The following is a 25000-nucleotide window of genomic DNA, read 5'->3' as shown; positions in this document are numbered from 1 at the left end:
CAATTTTTTTTTAAATGTTAATCATTACTTCTATGAACTTTGTCCGCTTCAGGCAGAAATCGGGGCTCAGGCGCCTGCCTCTCATCGCATTTAGACTTCAGTCGCGAAAGGAGTTAACGCTGAGTACGAGTGAAGCGATTGCTGCATTTCCTGAGACTTGCTCTTTGAAGGGTAGAATTTTAATGTTGTTGTATTGCATAATTATACGAGAATCTTCAACTTTCGCTCCGCAATTTGCTCCAGTAGGAGCAGCCATGGCGCCGTGCCACTCAGACATTCCTTCTTTTATTTCCTGGTAGTAATTAGGCGCCAAGTTTTTATCTGAAAGTCTGAAGAAAACGGTTTCACAGAAGGATATTTATCAGCACTGGAATTCCTTACATAAACTGTCTTATATATCGACAAGTGATTCCCGAATGTCAACGGTGGTGCTCCTTGTGGGCAGATAACTGGGAATCAATCACGTGATTGCATCAGTGGTCGGGATGTGCCCCGAGTATGTTTACGGCCCATTTCTCTCCGTCCCACTGTCCTCATCAGGGAGTGGTCTTGTATCCGACTGCATATTTCTCGAGATGCCGACATACCCTCTTCATCATTATTTTTGTGCTCTTTTATTGTCTGAGGAGACGCGAGGTGAAGGGACCCAGACCAGCCACCCCAGACGAGGAAGGTGACGGCCGAAACTCTGTATAAGAGTGTTGAAAAAAAAAAATATATATATATATATATATATATATATATATATATATATATATATATATATATATTATATATATATATATATATATATATATATATATATATATATATATATATATATATATATATATATATATATATATATATATATATATATATATATATATATATATATATATATATATATATATATATATATATATATATATATATGCCGCGTGTGCCGGTCATGCTGCAAATTTCTCAGAAAAAAGGCATCATTCCATTATCGAACTTGTAATTAACATGTAAAGTTTGTTCAGTTATACGATATTTTTTTTTACGATTTGTGTTAGTGTTTGCACCTTTCCCTTAATTTATACCCTAATTTATTGAAATGAGTTTTAATTCCGCTTGCAATAAGTGGCGTGTAAATAATCAGATGATTAATGAAAACTGCATTTGTTTCCAAAACGAATTATAAATTACACATGCAGCAGCTTTTTTTGGGGGGGAGGGCAACAACGATTTTTTTTCGTTCCGTTTTTTTTTTTTTTTTTATTAAATAAGATAATGTATATGTGGGTATGAGAGTCTGACCTTAGAAGGTATTGCAAAGAAAGAATAAACAACAGCAGACCTGTTGTTCGTCAGGGTGCTTTTTGTTATAAGATACACTATCTAATCTAAAGTAAGAGGCTTATCTTCACCCGTTCTTTTGTTCCTGAAATCTCGAGAGGGGAGAGGGAGAATCTCGAACTATGTCACTTTACCCTCAAATGAATCGTCTTCGCAAGATTTTAGTTTGCTGTCGCTCCTCATCTTCAGTATCAGTAAATGTCTCAGTTTCACCAATACCAGAGCGTGTTGCTGAGGAAGTTGCAGTGTACCAGCGACTCTTCACTTCATAAGCTGGCAAGTGTAAGGCTAGTAACTGTCTTTTCTATCTTAATTACAGGAAGAAAATGAGAAAAAGTTATAAAGTTATCTTCAACACACACACACACACACACACACACACACACACACACACACACACACACACCCTGCGAAAGAAACAGAACCACTACAGATTCTTATCGGTCTTATCTCTTTATCTGGCCTCCAGTTGTCCATTGTTTAGGACAGCCCTTCCTCTCCCTTCTCCTCCCTTCCTCTCGCGGCCAATACTTTGTTTTTCCTATATATTTCCAGAAACAATCATCGTTTCCTTCATTCCCTCCTCATGTTTTGTCATGTTGTTTTTCATCCATTTTTGCTTTCGTCTGTATATTAATATTTTCCTAGTAATTTCCACTTATTTTTCCCTCTTACACTTTCTTTTTCCTATAGTTTTTGTTAATTATCTCTCTCTCTCTCTCTCTCTCTCTCTCTCTCTCTCTCTCTCTCTCTCTCTCTCTCTCTCTCTCTCTCTCTCTCTCTCTCTCTCTCTCTCTCTCTCTCTCTCTCTCTCTCTCTCTCTCTTATTTGCTTTCTTCTGTTTACACCGAGTTCCTTGTTTCCTCTTCTTCCTCGTCTCAAACTTGTCTTCTCTTCTCTTGTGTTTACCTTAACGAGTCAATATTAGGAATATCTCCCCATCTTCCTCTCCATATTTTTCCCCGGCGACTTTTCCCGCCGGATTTTTCTCATGCATTTTCTTCCCCCTTCCTTCATCCACGTCTTGCAGTTTTCCTAACATCCCTGACATCATCATTACTTGCTAAATTAAATCCAATGTACCTTACCTTCTTTCCGCCCGTTCTTATTCAGTATAGTAGTTCTGAAATGAGTTTTAGATGCAGAGAGGTGCAATGCATATATAAGCGAAGTAATGGAAATATGTTAGGAAACTGATATTGCATGTAAAGTGAGTGGTGTGTGTGTGCAAACGGCATTTCCATTATAGTAAAAAGAGAAGGGAAAATAAAGTTTCGTTCTAACATAGTTTTATTTGTGTCAGCTTTTTTTTTTTTTCTCCCTGTGCTCCTACCCTTCCCTCTAGTGTCATGTTGCTTCAAAAAGGCCATATGTTTGTGATACCGCCGACTCATTGATGAGAGAGAGAGAGAGAGAGAGAGAGAGAGAGAGAGAGAGAGAGAGAGAGAGAGAGAGAGAGAGAGAGAGAGAGAGAGAGGAGAGAGAAATCTAAGTATGTAGTATTATACATAATCAGATTTTAAAAAGAAATTAACGAAGTCAAGTCCAATAACGAGAGAGAGAGAGAGAGAGAGAGAGAGAGAGAGAGAGAGAGAGAGAGAGAGAGAGAGAGAGTTATGGGGGAGAGAATTAAAATAGGAAAATGAATTAATATGAAAGGAAACTTGGTTAAAAATATATAACACATGTAGCAAAGCAGACTGACGTTCCTATCTTGTTTTTCCAGGTGAGTGGCGGAGTGAGTGATGCTCGTGCTGGCGGTGTCACTAATGAGGCCGCAGGTGGGAGCGTCGGATGCAGTAATAGCGACCTAAAGTATGTATACTGACGCCACTCTGATAACGGGGATTCGAGTTAACATGGCTCTCTCTCTCTCTCTCTCTCTCTCTCTCTCTCTCTCTCTCTCTCTCTCTCTCTCTCTCTCTCTCTAGATTGTAGGGACACTTTCTAGTTGCTTTTTTTTTTTTTTACTATGTTATGTGAATGTCCTACGGTTTTATGTAATTACTTTTCTTCCAAAAAAAAAATTCCATATCGTTACCTTGGCGATCATTCAGTGTGTGTGTGTGTGTGTGTGTGTGTGTGTGTGTTTACTTACGATAGGGGATCTCTTAATGGTTCAAAGGATAATACAGGAAGCGATGAAACGTTCTGAAGAGAGAGAGAGAGAGAGAGAGAGAGAGAGAGAGAGAGAGAGAGAGATTGGGCGCCTGGGAAAACCTACGTACTTGTTTCTTCTGTTAGTGACGATTCTCTGCCCGCTAAAAAAGAGATCTCTGTAGCCATAAAATTTTCCGCCTTTGTGAAGTGCATCTGCTACGTGACGACTCCTCTGACTATCTCTGTTGTCATACTGCAAGAAAAGAAGTCATGTACTGGAGTGTGTGTAGATATGTTTCAATCACTTAGATAGTTGTCTTTTCCCCTACGCTGTCAGTAATGTGATATTCTGTTATGGCCGCCTCTGTTTGTATTCCGTCTTCTTGGTGTTTGTTTCGATGGAGTGTGAGTGCGTGGTGTGGTTCACTGCGGAAGTCTCGGTCAGAAGCTGATTCAGGGCTTCATTTCCCCGTTCAGCCCTCCACCCTTCCTATTATGGGAAGCACATTTGTTTTGACTGCTCTGGTTCACATGCTGCGGAGATTTAGATCAAACTGATGCTTTAAACCTCGCCGGGTTTGTAGAGTTTTATATAATATAGAGTGGCAGCAGCGGTTTGTCCTTTTTTTTTATCCTGCAATCTGTTATGCAAATGTATACACATGAATACTATACGAGGTCGTTATGTGTTGCGTGGACTTTAGGAATGTGTGGAGAGTGCGGCTGGAGTGTTTACAGAACCTCATTCTCTTCCATCAACAGCATGAGAGAAAAAATACACATTAGTGTCACATCAGCCGTATCTAATGTTGCTACCGATGTCTGCTCCAGAGACTACTTAGTGATATGTGGATTTGAATATGAGAAATTAATGTGTCATTTTCTTTCCCGAATGCCTCCCTTGACAACCTGGGCTTGGGAGGCGCTTTGAGCACAGCGTAGGGGAGGCAGCCAATTTCCGGTGCAAAGTGCATTATCAACACTGCAGACGGAGCGAGAACTGTTGATACAGCGGACATTAGGATTGGCGGGAGAGGGGAAGCGTGTGCAGGTTAATCTGTCAGTGTTTTATCGTGTGACTCTTCTCTCAGATGCTTCGAATACCTGTATTAGAATTTTGCATCCTGCTTGTCTTCAAGAATATTATGCCAATTTAAAATCATTAAGAAAAAAAATAAAAAAAATCTTCGAATACTTTTAATGGGCTGCTACGGAAATGGAACCTTTAAGAATATTATGTTTAATATGTGATAATTATTAAGGCAGAAAAAAATCTCGCTTTTCTTTTGTATATTGCGTTGAAAAATTAAGGTCACAGGTATTAGTTGATTTTAAAAGCGATGTGAGTTAGCATTTTTTCACCCGTAGGACTAATGTCAATGGAATTATAAACTGGACAGTAAAGAAAAAAAAAAAGGTTTTTTTTTTATGGCATTGACTCATTCGTAAGCAACAGTCAATCTTTACAGAAATATACATTACCAGTAAACTTTTATTTTTATCTGTGAGCCTTTTTCTTATACCAGCGAGACCTTTTTTTTCATATAAGTGGACCTTTTTATGACTGGACCTTTAGGATAACTTTTTTTATTACCCTGGTTCAGTACCTCTCTTGCATAAAAGGAACAAAAATCAAATCTCTCTCTTCCTGTTGCCAGCCTCATCAGCATCCATCACTGAACTCCTCTTAACTTAACTCGTCCACCAAGCGCAGTGTTCATGAATCCATAGAATGACGCGACTGGAGAGGAAGGGAGCCAATTATGAGTCTTCCTCCATGGATATATTAAAAGCAAACAAGCAGCCTCGTTTTTTTTTTTTTTTTTCTTTTTTTTTTTTTTTCGTTTTCGTGGAGTGAGATCGTGCTTGTTTGCTATTCTGTGTGTGGAAATATACAGCCATGTTCAAGGTTATCTTTTAGGTGTAGGGGAACAAGAGTTTGGAGTGGTGGTGGTGGTGGTGATGGTGATAGTGGTGGTGGTTAGTGGGAGTGGTGGTGATGTATTTATGTATGCTCATAAATGATATCAGGAGGCATTTTATGTTTAATTTTGTTTGTTTTTTTACTTTTATTTAATAGTGGTAGACGCAGGCAGGAGGTTCTGAATAACAGTTTTCTTTCAGTGATATTATTTGAGTGATAGTAGTAGTAGTAGTAGTAGTAGTAGTAGTAGTAGTAGTAGAAGTAGTAGTAATAGTAGTAGTAATAGAAAAAGAAGCAGTAGTAACAAACATGAGCAGCATCAGTATGTTATTGCTGATGTTTGCTGTTTATTGATGGCTGATATTCAACACACACACACACACACACACACACACACACACACACACACACACACACACACACACACACACACACACACACACACACACATTCTCTCTCTCTCTCTCTCTCTCTCTCTCTCTCTCTCTCTCTCTCTCTCTCTCTCTCTCTCTCTCTCTCTCTCTCTCTCTCTCTCTCTCTTTTGGTCAGCATCCAACCAAACTTTCATCTGGTGGCAATTTTATGGGCATGGCAATATAGGGTTTTGCTCTATCATAAAATGCTAACCCGCACATGCTGATTCCATATTAGTTTCGCTTTTTTATTATTAATGTATATATGAAAATAGCAGCAATCTTTTTGTGTTTACGACACATTAATAGGAAAACCGAGTATCAATACAATAAGCTGTATTCTCTTTCCTGATTGTCTTATTTTGTATACCACGAACAACTCCGTCAGATAAGAAAATGTACCCAGTCACTTAGTTTTTCTTGTTCTTTTATATCGAGAGGAAGGTTCATTGAAATAAAAATTACAACAATAAAAAAATACATCCCTACCACCACCATCACTACCACCGCCACTACCACTACCACCACCACTAACAAAGGCGTCTTTAGGGAGTGCGAACAATTAGAACAATACAAGACAGTAAGGAATGGAAAGGAGACTCATTTACGGTTAAGGATCAAAAAATACATGACAGTAAAAAAAAGAAAAAAATATGCCAGAAATTAGAAGTCATGAATAATAACAGCTATCAGAACCTTAGAAAACTTAAACAGAGACGGCAGTATACGAGAGAGGCACCGAGCAAGCTTACAGAAAGAGTACCAGAAATTATGAATTCTTGCATAGTGCAACTGAACAAAAGTGTGTAGCCTAGTTATAGGGGACGCTAATTATTCCTAATCATTCTGCGAACCGTAAAAAGGAGAACATAATTAAAGTAGTAAGAGAGAGAGAGAGAGAGAGAGAGAGAGAGAGCACCTATGTAGGATGGGTTGGTGTCTCAACAGAGCGGTATCTGAGGGACATGGGGCGCCGAGGGGACAGTGCTGCTTTAAGATCGAGACCACGCAGCAAGGCTTGAGAGAGAGAGAGAGAGAGAGAGAGAGAGAGAGAGAGAGAGAGAGAGAGAGAGAACAAGAAGCAGACGATAAGAAAAGAAGAATGGTATAGACACAAACACAGGGACAATCGAAACAGGAGATGAACACAAGCATAGTAAACAAAGGAGGAACAAGCTCATGTTTATATAGCATTGCCTTTTGTACCCCTCAGTATAATCCCGCTTCGGAGGAGTTCTAAAACCCCCTTGAATATAGATAGTTAAATACAAAAGCAGCTCAGCAGATAGGCAGGAAGACTGACAGATTGATTCACCAGCGAGAAGCAGTAGAGATGAAGCAATTTTCAGACCCGAATAAATGGAATAGTGAAAGCGTTCGAGTGACTGGTGTAGTAGTTCCAGTCTTCTTCCTGTCCGACTTTGGAAATGTTGGTGAGCGTCCATTCAGGCGGGAGTGTATAGCATGCACTGGTCCTTTTCCTCGGATTCTGCCGGTGCGCTGTGACGTTTTACTTGTGTGTGTGTGTGTGTGTGTGTGTGTGTGTGTGTGTTTACGTGGTTGTATTTACTTGGTTGTAGTTACTAGAACCTGAGCTACATTCGCGTGGTTCAATCTTCATATGTAAATGTGTCCTTTTTTTCGTGAGTGAATGTGTGTGTGTGTGTGTGTGTGTGTGTGTGTGTGTGTGTGTGTGTGATTTTACCATCAGTACAGCCGGTGCAATTTAGAATCCTTTAAAAAAATTAAAACCGACATGTGCAGTTCAATCACCGAGGCACACGGGTCGGTTATATAGTAACTGAAATCTAGTCACTTACATGAGCACAAAAGTACCGGAGCACTCTATGTTAGCTCTTACAAAGATATAGTGGCGGAATACGATGAATACGACTCGATAGTTTAGCCGTCACAACGATCTCTTACGTTGAAAGTCAATGATAGTGCAAAACATCAACAACAAAATGGGAGGGGCTTTAGAAGTCGGCTCTCCGTCCTCGGGTACGAATACAGAATTGTTTGGTAGAATGGTGAGGCCACATGTGGAAGACGCGGCCCATTTGCTTTCTCTCTCCTCACTCTTTATAAACATGGTGAAACTGACTGATGCAGAACAGTTGATAGCTTACTAACATATGAAATCCTATGAAATAGTGTGACAGAATGGGGCCTTTTACTGAGCATTTCTAAATAAGCCAAGCATCCTCAATGAGAAGGCTATTTGTATCCGCGGGTAAAAAAAATAAATAAATAAATTAATGTGTCGACAAAAGCATGTAGACTCAGACAAATCTTTTCTTATCAGTTTCATTGTGAAATAGTGCAATAAGCATTCGCGCACATCCATGCAGCGTGATGTAATTAGCGCTAAAAATGTGGACTGTCACTTGTCTGATGCAAGCATCCTCTCATTAGTGACACTGAATGCCACAGCACATCACATCAACCATAAGGTCTTTGTCCTCGATGATATATATATATATATATATATATATATATATATATATATATATATATATATATATATATATATATATATATATATATATATATATATATATATATATATATATATATATATTTTTTTTTTTTTTTTTTTTTTTTTTTTTGTGTGTGTGTGTGTGTGTGTGTGTGTGTGTGTGTGTGTGTGTGTGTGTGTGTTATGTAGTAAGGTACAACCTGACAACCTCGAGCGGCAGTAAAGGAAATGAGGAGAGAATTTCAAGCAAGAAAAATTCACTCTATTTTTACATTGATTTCATGCCGTGCTTTGAATATTCACTTTGTTCGCCTTTAGTTCATATGTGTGGCCGCCTGATCCCCGCGCATGTTTGTCCTTCAAGTGCACCAATTGTCCCGGCCCACGCACCGTTCCTCGTCTGCTGCTTTTGATTGCTGTGTATCATAACTGCCAAACATGTGTCCGCTAGGCGTGTGAAGCAGGAACAGCCACGCCATAACCATACGCAAGCCATGTGTGGCGAGCCTTAGTGTCAACAAATCTTTCAGGTTCTTCTCTGCGCACTTCGTCAGCAGCATCTCATTCACGAGCTTTTTTTTCCCCCCTTCCCACGAGCTGTGTGAATATTCACACAATTTTAGTTACTCGATGGATCCATCAATCACATTCTGCATCGGCACGAATAACTATTTCCTGTGTATTGATCATCAAAGCGAATCTGGGATGTATAGTGGTGCCTGGGATTCTGTTCGTTATTGTTTACTTTTATCCTCGCGGTATCCTATAATGGAGACCATGTACCTACAGACGATTCTACGTTGTAAAACAAAGAAGCGTTAACCCAAACATAACGTAAAGGGAGCTTCAAGAAATCATTAGGCCTACACGTAGCTGTCCCTGTATAAAACATATCTACCTTTATCCACCTACCATCCTATCCATAAATTTATCTAATCTTTTAAAGCTCTCTATTGACTCGACACTAACAGCCCCGATTACTGAGACTATTCCTGATATACACTGTTGTTGGTTGGTGGTGGTCGTGTTGTTGGTTGTTGTTGTTGCTGTTGTCGCTGTCGTTGCCGTTGTCGTTGTCGTCGCCACATGCTCAGAAATACTCGTAGGATCCAGATCGTCGTGAAGTAACTCTTGAATGCCGAGCTCATCTCCTCATCTTTAATTCGTGCCTCTTGCCGTGACATTAAGAGCACAAACACAAGAGTTTTACATATGCTTAGCGCTCACTACACCTTCCCTGAGCTGGTATACCTTTTTCCTACAAGTGTTCGGTCACGACTTATTCTTACTGCGTTTGTTCTTCACCCTGGCCAAATGTAAACAAGGATGCAAGTTGTTAATATTCTCCTCAACACACATGTCACTTGGAAATACTAAAGATGAAAGAAAAGTTGAACACAGAATTCCACTGTAAAGTTAACTTGTCTTATCGTCTGTAAAATTACGTTACTTTCAAATGCGATATTTAAGTGTATAAATATCCAAACGAAAACCCTGACTAATTCAGAAAAACCGGAAATTAGAACGTAAAAAGAGTTACAGGTTGGGAGGAAAGTCATATATGGAGTGCGTGGCTGCGAGATGCGAGGCTTAGGAGGGCGGGGATGGGCCGGTTTATGGATGGTTCACAGGGAAGAGGCAGGAACATAGAGAGGGAGTGCGAGGCTGTTTTGAGGCGAAGGTCATGAGTACACCTGAGAAGTATCAAGGTCACGGATGGGGTGCGTTATAACACATGTGGCAACCGCGGCCCCAGCACACCCATGTTCTGCGTAAGAAAATGAGTAAATGCAAAAAAAAAAAAAAAAGGGACTGTAGAAGTGCATCGTATAAGTCTAGTTATAGGAATGAAGACAAGTCGAGGTGGTGTGGTGCAAGGAACAGCGTAGTGCACCGGTGAGCAGCGGTGGTGGTGCTAGTTGTGTTACAGTGGTGTTAGTGTTCAGAGTTGAGGTGGTCACTCTGCAGGTAGTAGTGGCAGCAGCAGCATCAGCGGTAGTAGCACCAGCGGCACCAGCAGCAGCAGCAGTTGTTGTTATCATTTCTACTTTTTCACTATTCTCTTCATGCTGATTGTATCAGTAGTTACAGTGCTGGTAACAGTGAGAAGTTCTTGTAATAGCTATTATTTCATTATTGTAGTGTGCTGCTGCTGCTGCTGCTGCTGCAGCTACATGGATTTTGTTGTTGTTATTGTCGCTGTTAGTAGAGCACTTTTGAAATAATAGTAGCTGAGCATAATTATTATTATTACTCATAATGAGATACTGCAAAAATTTATAGAACATGTATACCGAATGAATATAACTTTTTTTTTATTTGTTTCCCTTTTCATTTTCTGTAAACATTTTGCCAAGACCAGATTGTTGTAAGCGTTTCTTCGAATGTGAACTTTAATCATTTTTATCTTCGAAATATGGTAAAAAAAAAAAATTAAATATTACTGCAAGGCGAAATGTCCAATCAGATTATTATTTTCAGTAATGAGCAGCAATTACTGATTTCACCAAATAATTCTTTAAAAAGCTTTTCTCGAAGGGGAATTCCGAAGGCGACCCTTGAGAAAATAGCATTTCTGACTCCAGCAATCTCTCATAGAAATGCCATTATGAAAGAAATGTAGTTTCTCGTGTTTTCATGTCCTTTTCATGAAAAGGAAAAATTATTTTGACATTTAGGGTTATGTAAGAGGGTGACTGGCCAAGGGAAACAAAACCGGAGGAAAATAAATCCCACTTTGGCGCCAGTCCCAAAAAAAGACGACAAGAAAATCATCAAAAATTGAGGGATAAATGTTTGAAACTTCCCTCTTGAGAGTTCAAGTCATAGGAAGGAGGAAATACAGAAGCAGGCAGGGAGTCCCAGAGTTTACCAGAGAAAGGTTAACTCTTGCATTAGAAACGTGAACAGAGAGGTGGACAGAATAGGGATGAGAGAAAGAAGAAAATTTTGTGTAGCGAGGCCGCGGAAGGAGGAGAGGCATGTAGTTAGCAGGATCAGAAGAGTAGCTAGCATGAAAATAACGGTAAAAGATTTGCGGCGATGAGAAAGAGGCTGAAGACAGTCACTTAGAGGAGAAGAATTGATAACACGAAAAGCTTTTGATTCCACCTTGTCTAAAATAGCAGTATGAGTAGAACCCCCTTCCCCTCTCCCCTACATGTGAAGCATACTCCATACATGGGCGGATAAGGCCCCTGTACAGAGTTAGCAGCTGGAGAGGTGAGAAAAACTGGCCGAAACGACTCAGAACGCCTTATTGCATAGAAGCATAGTACTACATTCCTTGCAATGCAGACTCTTTAAGATATAATAATTCTCTTCATGCGTGCACATTGTGCTAACATGTGTGTGTGTGTGTGTGTGTGTGTGTGTGTGTGTGTGTGTGTGTGTGTGTGTTGTTTGTTTGCATGCAGGACATGTTTAGTATAATGTGACCAATTCAGCAGCCTTCCACGCACATCTTAGGTAGCACGGTCATCGTGGTTTAAACAATGTAGGAAACCGCAATTAATTTATCCCATGCAGTGTGTGCTCAAGGGCTCACAATGATCTAAAAATAGTCAGTACAAACTGCATGTTTTGGACAGAACAAAAAATTGTGTGAGGCTCCCGTATTTTCTCATTGATTTTCTAACCTTTTCATCATGCTAAATAATATTGTAAAGAAAGAAATAGTTACAAATGTTGAGAAAAATCTTTCATGTGAAGAATATACAGTATCCCGCGCGGCAAATCCCTCCCCTCGTCCCCGCCCGCCTCCCACCCTGCAGCGGCGACTGGGTGAGGCACGTATAAGTCTGCCGGGACGGCCGACACGTTGGCATTAGTCGACACTCTGTTGTGGCGGGCGGTTCAGAGCAGGAGAATCCCGTAGTTCATTGAACTTTGTCCCCAAGATTACTCATTTGCAAGTGATTTTTTTGTGAATGTGTGGTGTTTACAAGAAGTGTACTACTTGTTTACCATAATATATGAAAAATGCCATCATCTCTGAAAACGTTCCAGTGATAGTGACGGTGGTGGCTTGATGTGACACAGCATGCCATCCAAGAAGAGTGTTGATTGTGGAGATTGTGCAGTAACAGCTCGTCCTGGAAGCGGCCGCGGAGGGAAGCGACAGGGATTGGTATAATCGAATTCTGATCCCAGGCACGAGGTTGGAGTGGACGAGACTGACAATGATTTCAGAGGAGCGACTCAGCATGCTGCGGCAGCGCGACGCAGGGGTATGGTATCTAGCCTCCCGGACCCTGTTACTGTATATCGCACTTAGGAGTCACTACAGCACATCTACACTCCCTTCCCTCGCATTTGTTTCCAGCACATACTAGTGGATACATCATGTCATGTTTGTCAATCCAACGCGCAAAAGTGAAAGCATAAAAACCACAATCGAGTGCTGTTGATGTGTTTGTGAGTCTAAGAAAATTAATAATCGGCATCTGTCAAATGTTTATCTGTGTGTTTGGTGCATAAATAGTGATGAAGTAAGAGTTTCTTCTCGACTTGGCATGAACTATATCCCTGTACTGTCACGTAGTATGTAAGTAGTAGCCGTAAAGTAGTAACACCTACATACAAACCTACCCCTAAAATAAAATAAAAAATAAATTAGATAAAAAAAAGTACATAGCTAACATGTGAAGTGCGTTATTTTATGAACGGAAACCGATGTTGATACGCTTGAGGGAGGGAGAGACGAAGGGAAGAACGAAGGCCGGAGGCAGGAGGGATGTGGGGGAGACAGCGGGACAGAGCGGAGAGAGGAAGGGCGGCCCACATGATCGCATCCCAGCTGTGACTGGTTCGAGCGTTCCATCTTGACTGAGTGGCACCGAACCCTTGGGGGTCCCTCGTGACTCATCTACTGAGGTCCACGCGGCGGCATATTAACTGAGAGAGAGAGAGAGAGAGAGAGAGAGAGAGAGAGAGAGAGAGAGAGAGAGAGTTTATAAATGTTAATGAAGATGAAGCTCTATGTCTTATGGCAAGTTTAGGAATGGGCATTTCCCAACAGGATATGAAACTGTGTATGTGTGTGTGTGTGTGTGTGTGTGTGTGTGTGTGTGTGTGTGTGTGTGTGTGTGTGTGTTCGTTTAGAGCTGTTTCCATGGCGCACTGAGGCCTTTTAGTTGTCCTTTGTCGTGAGTGGCCGTCTCATTAATTCAATTTTTTACGTGATGCAACACTGCAGTTCACGCCGCGGGACAAAATTTCATACCAACGCGTCATTAGCTTCATCCTACTGTTTCTTTCATATCAGAAGTAGGAAATTTTTGTTATGTTTCGTGCAGGGCTTCCCAGCTCTCAACTCTCATGACCTGGGAAGTTGCCGTTCCTTGATGTGTAGCCAATAACTGTGGAGGGTGAACGTCTGTATCCCCTTGTATGTTGACTAAAACTACCAGTATACCTCTCCTCAAGTTAAGGAGGCGGTGAGTAATGCTGCTACATCATTGATTTTTCTCACGTGCATAAGGGGGCTGAGGTAGAGAGAAAGAAAGACTCAACAAGGTAGACGGTACGTAGCCTGACGTGTAGATCCTGGGTTTTACAAGTTGAACCGTTGTGTGTTTATTAGTTCTGGACCGTTGGTGGGGGAGGTTGGCTGAGGGGGAATGTGGTGGGGGTGGGGGAAGACTCTTATACGTGAGCGTTAGGGATTGTTTGCGTTAATGACATGGCAGAGGGAGAGTGTATGCATGCCTTCAAGGTCGCTCTAATTATCTCAGAATTGAAATATTGCATCAAAAACAGCTCTGAATCATGACCTCCACCTCTGTATCTCCTCACCGCAGCGCCCCTGGTGACGACACTCCACTCGTACTCATGACACGATGAAGACACGAACTTAGTATGTGGCTGAGTTTTATAAAGTGAAGGAGGGGGTATGGTGGGAGTAAGAACATGCTGCGGCTGGTTCTTATCTTGTCAAGCAAACAAGCCACGGTGGATGAAGTGAGTGATGATGGCTTCCTGGCCTCGTGATCCTCGCTATGTCACGTCAGATTTGTCATTACTTCTCTTTTCGTACTAACTTGAAAATTTTCTGTGTTTTTTTTTTTATAAGTTACCAGAGAGAGAGAAAAAAAAAAGGTTTCCTCTATCTTCCTCTCGTGCTCATGAAAAAAAAAATAAAATAAAATAAAGTCTGGCATCACTTCTCCGGCGTTGCCCAAAGAGAACGGAGACCAGTGTAAAATTGATTGGGTGACTTAGGTATTCTGTAAACTTCCACTCCTGTGTACTTGTTTGGTTTTGGTACACGCGTAATTTGTTTTGTTTGCATTATTTCTAGAAGCTGTACTGATATGTAACACTGTAGCATGCGGCAGAGAATATTGCTGTCCATGTTGATGGCTGAAAACAAATTGCCCTTAGGAACTGTTCGGCTTAGTGGATTATAGTGAATTATTGTGGTAGATCACTTGAAATTTTAACTGTCAAAGCAAGTGTGTAAGTAAATTATAGTGATGACTTGGGTCAAAGGTAAATTTCGCTTGAATTTTTCAGCGACATTTTTCCATAGTACTACATTCTCGCTTTTTGTTACTCTTCATATCTGCACATTAACGTTTTTCAACATATTTGCTCCCCTGTCTATTTGTTTTCATTACTGGTTCGCTTATTTATCAAAACTAAACTAGTATTGAGTCTTGTACCATTTGAGATAGACCAGAGCACAGGTACGGGAGTGAGATCATTGCCAGACCACGAAGGATCAGAGAACTTGCACATCTCATGGTATTGGTCTTGAAGTGGATCACACTTCATGTATAACCGCCCTCCCTAAATCATGTGATCACGAGAAATGAGTGACTTACCTCACGTATTTACTATCACACACACACACACACACACACACACACACACACACACACACACACACACACACACACACACACACACACACACACACACACACTCGTCTTGTGTGTCATCAGGCAACAGGAAGCTCAGTACGGTTCCCACAACTAAGTACAAATAACTGGCGTGGATGCTCTGTAGAGATAACCTGATTGAGATTATGTCATTCAACGTTCACAACATCTTTTTTTTTTTTCGTATTACATTCACCCCAGAGCATCGGGAGTGTTTTAGTGGGATGGTGCTGCGAAGTCCTCAACACTGTATTGCGTGGCACGTCACTACTTAATAGTTTCCTATTCACGACACTAAATTACTGTCTGTGGCAAGGACGCTGCCATGTATCCTTCCTTCCTGCCGCCCACTCCATGCATAGCCTGTTGCCATTCATCACACACACACACACACACACACACACACACACACACACACACACACACACACCAGTTGTTTGTAAGCATCGGTTAGGCCCCGGGGTGATCATTCTTTGCACTATTCAAGCTGCAGCCAATGAACGAAGGCTCTGTCGTGACAGTTTCCTTGCAGTTCACACCCGCGCTTCCACCATCACCACAATCACAACCGAGTCTTCCTAAACCACGAATGTTGGGGTTTTCTCTTTCATGTGCATGATGGATGCATGTCTTGTGTCCTCTTAGTCATCTCAGAACAGATCAAGTGGACTGCAATGCTTAAAACAGAACTTGATTGATATATGCGACAATTGCAGTTGTTGAGCTTCTTTCACAGTAAAGAATAAATAAAAATAGACTTAAGTATAAACCAGGACAGAGTTTATCATGATTCGGTGCATGGTGGAGGCGCCGGCAGACCCTTATTGGGTAGTACTCGAGGCGGCACCATGATCGCTCTTGCTGTTCCTCGCTGGTGGACCGTCCGGCGATTGCTATTATTGAATACAATCTTTCCGAATTTTCTGCTTGCATTGAAGCATAGAACAACTTACTGTTGTACCAATTGTAATTTCACTGAGGGATTATATATATATATATATATATATATATATATATATATATATATATATATATATATATATATATATATATATATATATATATATATATGACTGTGGTGCCTAATGGTAACATATGAACATAAGAAAATAAGGGAAGCTGCAAGAAGCTATGAGGTCTACACGTGACAGTCCCTGTATAAAACATACCTATTTCCATCTATTGTCCCCATCTAATAATCTGCCTAATCTTTTAGAGCTCCGTAATGACTCAGCACAAAGAAAACGAAGAGAAGATTTGACTGTGATGATTATATTAAAGTAAATCCAGAATTATTTCTCAGTTGATATGTGATGTTCAAGACTTCAAGAAACGTAATCAGCGTGCAAAGCTACATACGAGTATGCAGCGGGCAGGGCAGGGCAGGGCTGGGTGGGGCACAGCAACGGAACTGCGGGCACATGCTGCTACTTCGTTTCAATGGTGGCCAGGCTCACGACTGCAGAGAGCGAGCGCTGCAAAGACACTTTCCGAAAATGGCTTCAGAATACTGATTTGTTGAATGTTAAAATGCCCAGTGCCCAGCGACAAGGCTAGTTTAGTGTTGTCTTTATGTGCACTCATCACTGAGATAAATGCCGGCAAGGCCAACACTCAGGCCGCCACCCGCACCCTCAAGGTCCCCGGGAACACCTCGCTGCTGACGTACATCTTCCCTATACATTTGTTTGATCACCAAAATTCTTCCGTCACTGACCCGCCTAATGCATACTTAAGAGTGTTAAAGGTGACTGTGTGTCGCATATAATATACATAAAGAATATTTTGTAGTAAATGCGGCAGTTTTCTCGAGAGAAACAGAGAGAGAGAGAGAGAGAGAAGGAGCAAGTAATAGAATCCTTCCACCCCGCTGGGTCCCTGCAATCTAGCCGATCCACACCCTCTCCACTGTTTATATACGCTGGTGGGGTGGCGGGGACCACCACAAGTATTGACGGGGACTGTGCGGGCTCAACTGACTCGCTAAACATCACCCCAGACGCTGGCCACCTCACGGCATGGCTGTTCCTCACTCGTTGGCGCTCCAGGGAAGCAACAGCCGCATTGACAGGTGTGGAGGTTAGTGTGTGTGTGTGTGTGTGTGTGTGTGTGTGTGGGTGTGTGTGTAGTGCGGGACGATGTGTTATGTGAACTTTGCAAATTTGCTGAGTCAAATTCTTAATACTAAAGTTGGGTCCGTTTATCTGCCAGTGTCATGCAACTTGGTAACAAAATCCCCACTGTAAAGTTTTGCCGTTGTTCTCTATCCTGGCGTGCCTGGCAACTTCGTTCCTGCAGCAGGAAGTACGCCCATTATTGCCATAGTCGCGTGACACCTTACCACCTTGGAACGGCAGACACCTACTTCCTGCCTCTAGGAAAACTGAGAAAATACTGCCCTTCAACATCGAAAGTGAAGAAGAGAGCTTTGCCCTCTCAAGGTGTCCTTACTCTTCCACATTCCCGAGTTCTGCTTATAATAATTCAACGTAAGTCCACCACCATCACCATCACCGCCACCACCTGGACATGACGGAAGCAGCGTGCATCCCGTTCCCCTGTTACCATCATCGTGCACTATACAAAAGCCAGACACTTTTGTTTGGAACATGTATATTTACGAAGACAACGACACACACACACACACACACACACACACACACACACACACACACACACACACACACACACACACACACACACACACACACACACACACACACACACACACACACACACACTGCAAATCGAGTGGTGATGATAGCACTAGCAAGTGGAAAAAACGAAATGATAGGTGTCAGCGGCAGCAGGTGGAAGAAGTGTATATAGTATGCTGGCGAGTTGTGCGAGTTAGAGTTGATTCCCCAGTCCTCGCCACGAACCCTCGTTCCTGTGGAGCCGGAAAGAGCTTGCCGGTGTCCTCGTCCCAGGTTGGTTGGCAGTGCAGTGGAAAGTGAACTACATACATAAGAGTGTGCCTTCGTTCTTCTTAACTTTTTTTTTTGATATGGAACTTTTTCTAGTAAGATTTTGATCACCAAAAATACAAGATAAAACAGGTGTACTTGAGAGAAAAAGAAATAACTGGCACATAAAACAGACTCTCAGAAGCTGCGTGACGCTTGTCCAAATCACACCCCACTGCTTTCTCAGTATCCAAAGTGACCACCCGCTCAAACTTCACCCACTGAATATCATTACTGCCATCTCTAAGCAACCAACTTTTACATATCATGTTATTATCCAGAGTTCATCTTAATAAGGGGAAAAAAAAACTGCTGGATAATGTCAAGGGGAGATAGACTAAACCCACGAGCATATCCCGAAGAGTCAGCTGCAGGGAAGGCTTCCCCGCCACGAGTCAGCCACCGACTCGTGGTGACTAATGAAGAATTGACTGTCTGCAGATCTGTTGCTCTCGGCTTGCTAAATGGACTTGAGTGAGTGGAAGGAATGCGAGTGGTGCCTGGGACTTAACACACACACACACACACACACACACACACACATATCTGCCATACAGTAGTAGTAATAGTAGTAGCTGTTGTGTTGTTGTTGTTGTTCCTCTTCTTACTGTTATTATTGTTTCTTCTTGTGCTGAAGGAGAACTCCCCATGAACAGAGAGAGGGAGAGAGAGCATGCAGGAGTAACACTAATGCCATCGTATCTCTAACTCACATTTTCTTATCCTTTCGAAAGCAGATGCTCAGGAGATATTCATCCTTGTCTTTTCATAAATGGTAAACATCGCGATCATTATGTGTGTGTGTATCTGTGTTGTTGATGCTGTAGTGGTGATGGTGGTGGTGGCGGTGGTGGTGGTGGTGAAACGAGCAGTTGAAGGTGACAATGCGCCCACACACACTATTATTATCTCATCATTATTAGTGTTTGGTTCACAGTTGGGAATATTACGTCTGAGTCACGGTTAGTCAAGTAGGAGTGTATGGAGTGTTATTTTCACGCTTAGCTTCTTGCTATTAGAACACAAAAGTAAGGAAAGCTGAAAAGAATCCAGTAAGCTTACACGTGGCAATCTCTGTGACTTATGACGTTAAGTAAATCTAACAAATATAGAAATAAATATAATTTCATTTCCCGTTTTCAAAGTTCAGTCTGAATATTTGATGTTTAGAATATTGACATGGAAACACTGGTATGAACACTAAACTTCAAATGTAATAATGATACGTGATGTTTTCAAGTGTATTCAGTCCAGATATTCCAAGATAAGTAAGTCCCTCTTTTTTAATATTATTCGCGAGGTCAAGAGTTCAATACTACATTACGTTCCAGAAAATTATTGGCAATATTGTATAATTTAACAGCGTGACATATACTAATAGTATTTGCATGCACTATATTTAGTAAGTTTGTTTGTTACTCTTCAAAATACTCAACCTGAGGTTTATTGTCAGTTTAGCATTTCAATACACCATTCCCTCCTGAATAGTACAGGTCCTATTGAAAGTGAATTACCAGCTTATATTGAGACCAAGATTATTGGCTGTAACTCATCAGAATTTTAACACTAAACATGCTGTTATGACTATAATTTCTTATTAAATTTTCTGTGTTTATGATTGCATTGAAACCAGATACAAAAAATACAAATTCAGTAGTCATTCAAGTCATATATCAGAACAGATACAGGTATTTTTGAATTAACTAGTTCAATAACAAATTTAAATACTTATTTCATGCTTATTTGATTCCATGTTTGGATAACCGGCTGATACCGCCCTCTGTGTACGTTTGTGTGTGTGTGTGTGTGTGTGTGTGTGTGTGTGTGATCAAAAAGAGAGTAGGAAACTCCTTAAGAGTGGTAAATCGGCGATATGTTGAAGACATTACTATTACTACTACTGCTATTACTACTACTACTACTACTACTACTACTACTACTACTACTACTACTGCTGCTGCTGCTGCTGCTGCTGCTGCTGCTGCTGCTGCTGCTGCTGCTGCTGCTGCTGCTGCTGCTGCTACTGCTGCTGCTGCTGCTGCTGCTACTACTACTACTACTACTACTACTACTACTACTACTACTACTACTACTACTACTATTACTACTACTACTACTACTACTACTACTACTACTACTACTACTACTACTACTTCAATGAACTTTATATTATCACTAAGAACAGCAACTTACACACACACACACACACACACACACACACACACACATTCCCACCCACCCTTACATTTTCTATTGATTCCCCCAGTTATCAAACGATACATTCATTTTTACAGTCTTTCAGTGTTGTTACTATGTTAACTTTTAGCGACCACTATTACGCCGCTGCTACTACTACCACCACCACCACCACCACTACCACCACCACTACGGCCCTATCTCCACCGTCCACAACAGTAATGCTCAGTGCAGTGACCTGTCTCGGGTGTGGGTGCGTGTGAGCTTGTGGGGAACTTTGCTAGAAACATTTGGAGCATTTCCTTTCTTATTCTGAATTCGTTTTATTTTCCCTGGTCTGTATCTTCCTTTTTTTTTTTTTTCCTAATGGAAGCAGCTCTGAAGGCTAGTGTGCATTCCTGAATCGTGCACATTCATGCCTTTTGATCTTCAAATCTTTCAGGGAATTATTTTAATGTGCACGTATTTATCCACATATATTGACACTTATTTTCACCATAGTATTATTATTGCCATTGGAATGGAAATTATACCTTGAACCACATCACTTATTCTTCAGCCCTCACACTCACCAACACCTCGCTGCTACTGCTTAACAATTTAACAGCTGTGAGCGTCCTTCTTTAGCCTCCTTAGTAATGTAAGAATTGTTTTCATGGAGACACAGGAGAGAAAAGAGAGAAGATTGAAGGTTAATTTTGTCTTTTTACTGTACAAAAATATTTGCGATAGCTTAGCATAAGAACAGTCCCTAAAAAAGTTATAGATGTTGAAGAGAAAATTTTTGTCTAGCAGTGGAGGGGTTAACATACCTCCTCCCTTCGGCACTCGTCGCTAGCTTCACACCGCCGCCCAAAACCTCCCGTGCTTTTTGCTGCACGGTACAGCCTCATATTTCTCCACCACGCTGCCAAACACCATCACCACTCGACACGTACCCTCACCTCAGAAGCCAGCAGCATTAGCTTCATTATTCTTCATTCACCTTCGCTCACCTCTCATTTCTCACTATCACTACGGACCCTCTCTCATGCACGTATCTTCTCACTCGCCTTGTTCCACTCAGCCTAATTGCAAATCGATTCTCGATATAAAAAGTTTCGTGTAGTAAATGCGTTCCGGGTTAAGTGCAGTAGCCGGTGACTCATCAGGTCTTGTGTCCTTCCCTTTCATTCCTCGTCTTGCCGTGTGAAAGTTATAGAGTCAGAGACCAGAGGTTATATGATATAGGACCTTTCTGGTGCAACTGTGTGACGCCCGTGTTATTTGCAGCCCTGGAATGTGTCCCGTCACTTATCACCTCATCGTGGAACACTAACCGACAATTTAGTTTTTTTTTTTTTTTTTTTTTTTTTTTATACACGGATTTCATGTGACACCACTGAAGGAAAGAACTGTTGACGTATTTACACGACAGACACACACACACACACACACACACACACACACACACACACACACACACACACACACGGTAGAATACACTTGCCTGTCGCAGTGTGCTCTGATGGTGTAAATTTCAAGTGCAGTCTACTCATATAAGCCGAATGAATTCATGTTACTTGACACGAACACGAGCACGGAAATACCAAGCTAATGAACATTACGTAAACATTCCTAGATTTCTGTCCTGTGAACACTTCTGTTCGGCGCCCACAGGTCTGGAGAGGGGACAGTGTTATCACTTGAGTTTGAACTGTACTAAGAAAAGTTAACTGAACCAAGTTGTTTAGCTGCTAGGGGCATTACTTTAGTTATTTAGTCATTCTACGTATTTTTTTTTTTTTTTTTTACAAATTTTCATTGGCTTCAGGTCTTCCCTGCTGGTATTTCGAGCTGTCTGGAGGATTTTATCAGTATATAACACTAAATTCCTTCCCCCGAACTGTTTGAGCAGCAGCAGCAGTGTACATACAGTCTCCCCACAGTCGCAGGCCACCGTAGCGACCTCCCTCTCATTGTGTGGCAACACCAGCTATTTATATACGCTGCATCCTTTCGCTGATATCTCTGCACTACATCATTATTTTGCAGGCCACGTGTTGCTGATGTAAGTGGAGAATTAAAAAATCTCTAGTGCTTACGGGTAGTTTTGTTTTTCCATCTTACCTTACAGGTGGTTATTTATATCAGTGTCGTTATTACGCATCCACCACTTCATTAAGATTACCTGAGCCGAGGGATACCTGGCTCCTTAGGGTTAGTTGGTGGTGTGTGCCGTGTGGGTGTGGTCACCGTAATACCCATAGAGTGTACGTATTGCATGTGTGCCGAGGCCAGGTGGCGGTAGACGCTCTCACAAAAGGAAGAGTGACGCTTCATTAATGTGTAATTTATTCAAGTCAATTATTCATTCTTTATATAGCTATGTGTGTGTGTGTGTGTGTGTGTGTGTGTGTGTGTATGTGTGTGTGTGTGTGTGTGTGTGTGTGTGTGTGTGTGTGTGTGTGTGTGTGTGTGTGTGTGTGTGTGTGTGTGTGTGTGTGTTTAGTAACTTAATGCACGCCTCGTTTCATCTATTAATGATGCACGTTAAAGCTTTTCGTCCTCGACTCCTTCCCTTCCTCCCTGACTCCCAAGATAATCACAGCAAACACAGCCAGTACACTGAAATGCCCCTGGTGAACATAAACACGAGATCACCTTTCACTTCTGCGTGACATCAGGATGGTTAAATCAACAACGTCAGAGCAAACCAGTATTTCGCTGCGGGACTCAAGGTGGGAGAATGGGAAAGAATAAAAGTCATGTTTACATCTTAAGTTCAGCAGAAGCGAGACAGACGTGCTATCAGTCACTTCATAAATGTCTGGTCAGTACGCTTGCCACCAGCTGAGCGGAGTTTCCAGGCGAGCAGTTTACTGGATAATTGTAATGCTTCTGCCACCTTGCAAACACTTCTCTCCATAGCAACTTTAAAATCTTATCATCTGAGGTTAGATAATGACGTCAGGATCGTTTTTCTATCAGCGTTGGTTAATGACTGCATAGCGTTTTCTTGTGTGAAATTACTCTAGAGCCACTCGTAGTTCGAAGGGTGGATGTTGAAGATACAAGTACAAGCATTGACGTCATGAGTGAAAGTGACGCCATGAGTGATAACTATCACTTGGGTACAGCGCCCTTGAGGGTGAGTGACAAGGACTACACAGTACCCTGTGGTACCCCACGTACTCCCCCCACCTCCAGGCACACGAGAGCATTTTCAGGCTGTTGTAGTGAATAGTGCATTACATGGAAAGAGCAGCCATTGCTACTCTCGGCAACCACGTGGCTGTCTGAACTTTTTTTAATCAATAGTGGAAGTAATGTTATCTGCATCACACTGACCCGCTTCCTCTGTGACGGCTCGTGCCTTTTGTATTCGTGATGAATACGTAAAGGAAGAGTCGCCAGCAGAAACTTGCATCTGGAATTGTGAAGTAAACAAGTGAATAAATAAATGCACTACCTGAATTGTTCGCAGTCTGAGCGGTAGCCCAAAGTGAAGGTAAATAATGGGGGTAAGATCCATTAATAATTGACGGATTAAGTTTACGCTGGAAGTATGAGTATGTGTGTAGTACCAGTTTAATCATTCCTCGGCCGGCACGCTGATGAGATACGCGGCTCCGCTCAATAAAGGTCACTCTTGTATCACTGGTTCAATTCTGCTGCATTCATGGGGAGGAGGGTTTGTGCACGTGTTTGTGATGCGTACGTACCCGTGAATGCTGACATCCATTACTGTAGCATGTACAATATGTGGATTGCATTGAATACGATATTATATCCCATCTCACTTCTTTCTCTACACACACACACACACACACACACACACACACACACACACACACACACACACACACACACACATCACTTTTTCCTTGGTTTAGATGGAAAAAAATGAATATAGGTCTCCATGACTACAAAATTATTGAGAATTTTAGAACATTAATGATTTCACAGAACACAGGTGGTTGTCAGGCCTTGCGATGTTATTTTTTCCCATGCCCTTGTGTTATTTACAGGAACTAATCACAAAGTCGATACCTTAATTCGTACACACTGAAGCTAGAACACGGCTGACAGTGAGGCATAAGCACGGGGAGTGAAAACAACATATTTCTCTGGACTTCGTGATCGAGAGTGTGAAGGGCTGTCCTGGTGACTGACAAAACAATACTTAAGTTTCCCAAAGTACCTGGACTGTCTTTACATATCATCGCCTGGTTCATGAGTATCTTCTTTATGTTGCCCTTAACCGTGAACTTGTTTAAGAGTGACATGGAACTGAATGTCGTGTGAGTAAATGTAATGGTGACAATCCCGCACCATCTTAGGGAGGGTGTATAACGGAGCAAGGTGAAACTGCGTACTTTGTAGTAGTAGTAGTAGTAGAAGAAGAGTAGTAGTACATTTAGATTATTTTCTAGACAGTGAGAGAATGAAAGTTAAGGAAAACTTTAGCGTAACTTCCATATTTTCTCTTGATCTATCTTGACATGCTTTTCGTTCACCATATTATTACTACTATTATCACCATCACCACCACCACCACCACCACAACAACAACAACAACAACAACAACAACAACAACAACAACAACAACAACAACAACAACAATATTATATTATAGAAAACCCCTAGAGTTACTCGTACATGAGTTCAGCATCACGACTTTCACACCCACACCATGTACTCGTAGTAAGAGTAATGATGATGATGATGATAATAAT

General features: G+C 41.5%; 1 protein-coding gene across 5 annotated transcripts in view; it reads left to right on the top strand.

Moving 5' to 3' along the window:
* LOC135099953 (mucin-4-like) overlaps positions 1-25000 on the top strand; it is a 112760-nt gene that overhangs the window by 57477 nt on the left and 30283 nt on the right. Inside the window, exon 3 of one of the 5 annotated variants that reach the window (XM_064002692.1) lies at positions 3047-3135. The exons of 1 other annotated variant lie outside the window; for it this stretch is intronic. The gene's annotated coding sequence lies outside the window, so the exon portion shown is untranslated. Of the gene's footprint in view, positions 1-3046; positions 3136-11980; positions 12466-16194; positions 17200-25000 lie in introns of those variants that run through there. 3 more of the 5 variants (XM_064002689.1, XM_064002691.1, XM_064002690.1) reach the window with 3 other exon arrangements.

This window comes from Scylla paramamosain, chromosome 4 (assembly GCF_035594125.1).
Source record: "Scylla paramamosain isolate STU-SP2022 chromosome 4, ASM3559412v1, whole genome shotgun sequence".
In the NCBI taxonomy this organism is placed as follows: domain Eukaryota; kingdom Metazoa; phylum Arthropoda; class Malacostraca; order Decapoda; family Portunidae; genus Scylla; species Scylla paramamosain.
This window is presented reverse-complemented; position numbering and strand designations above follow the sequence as displayed.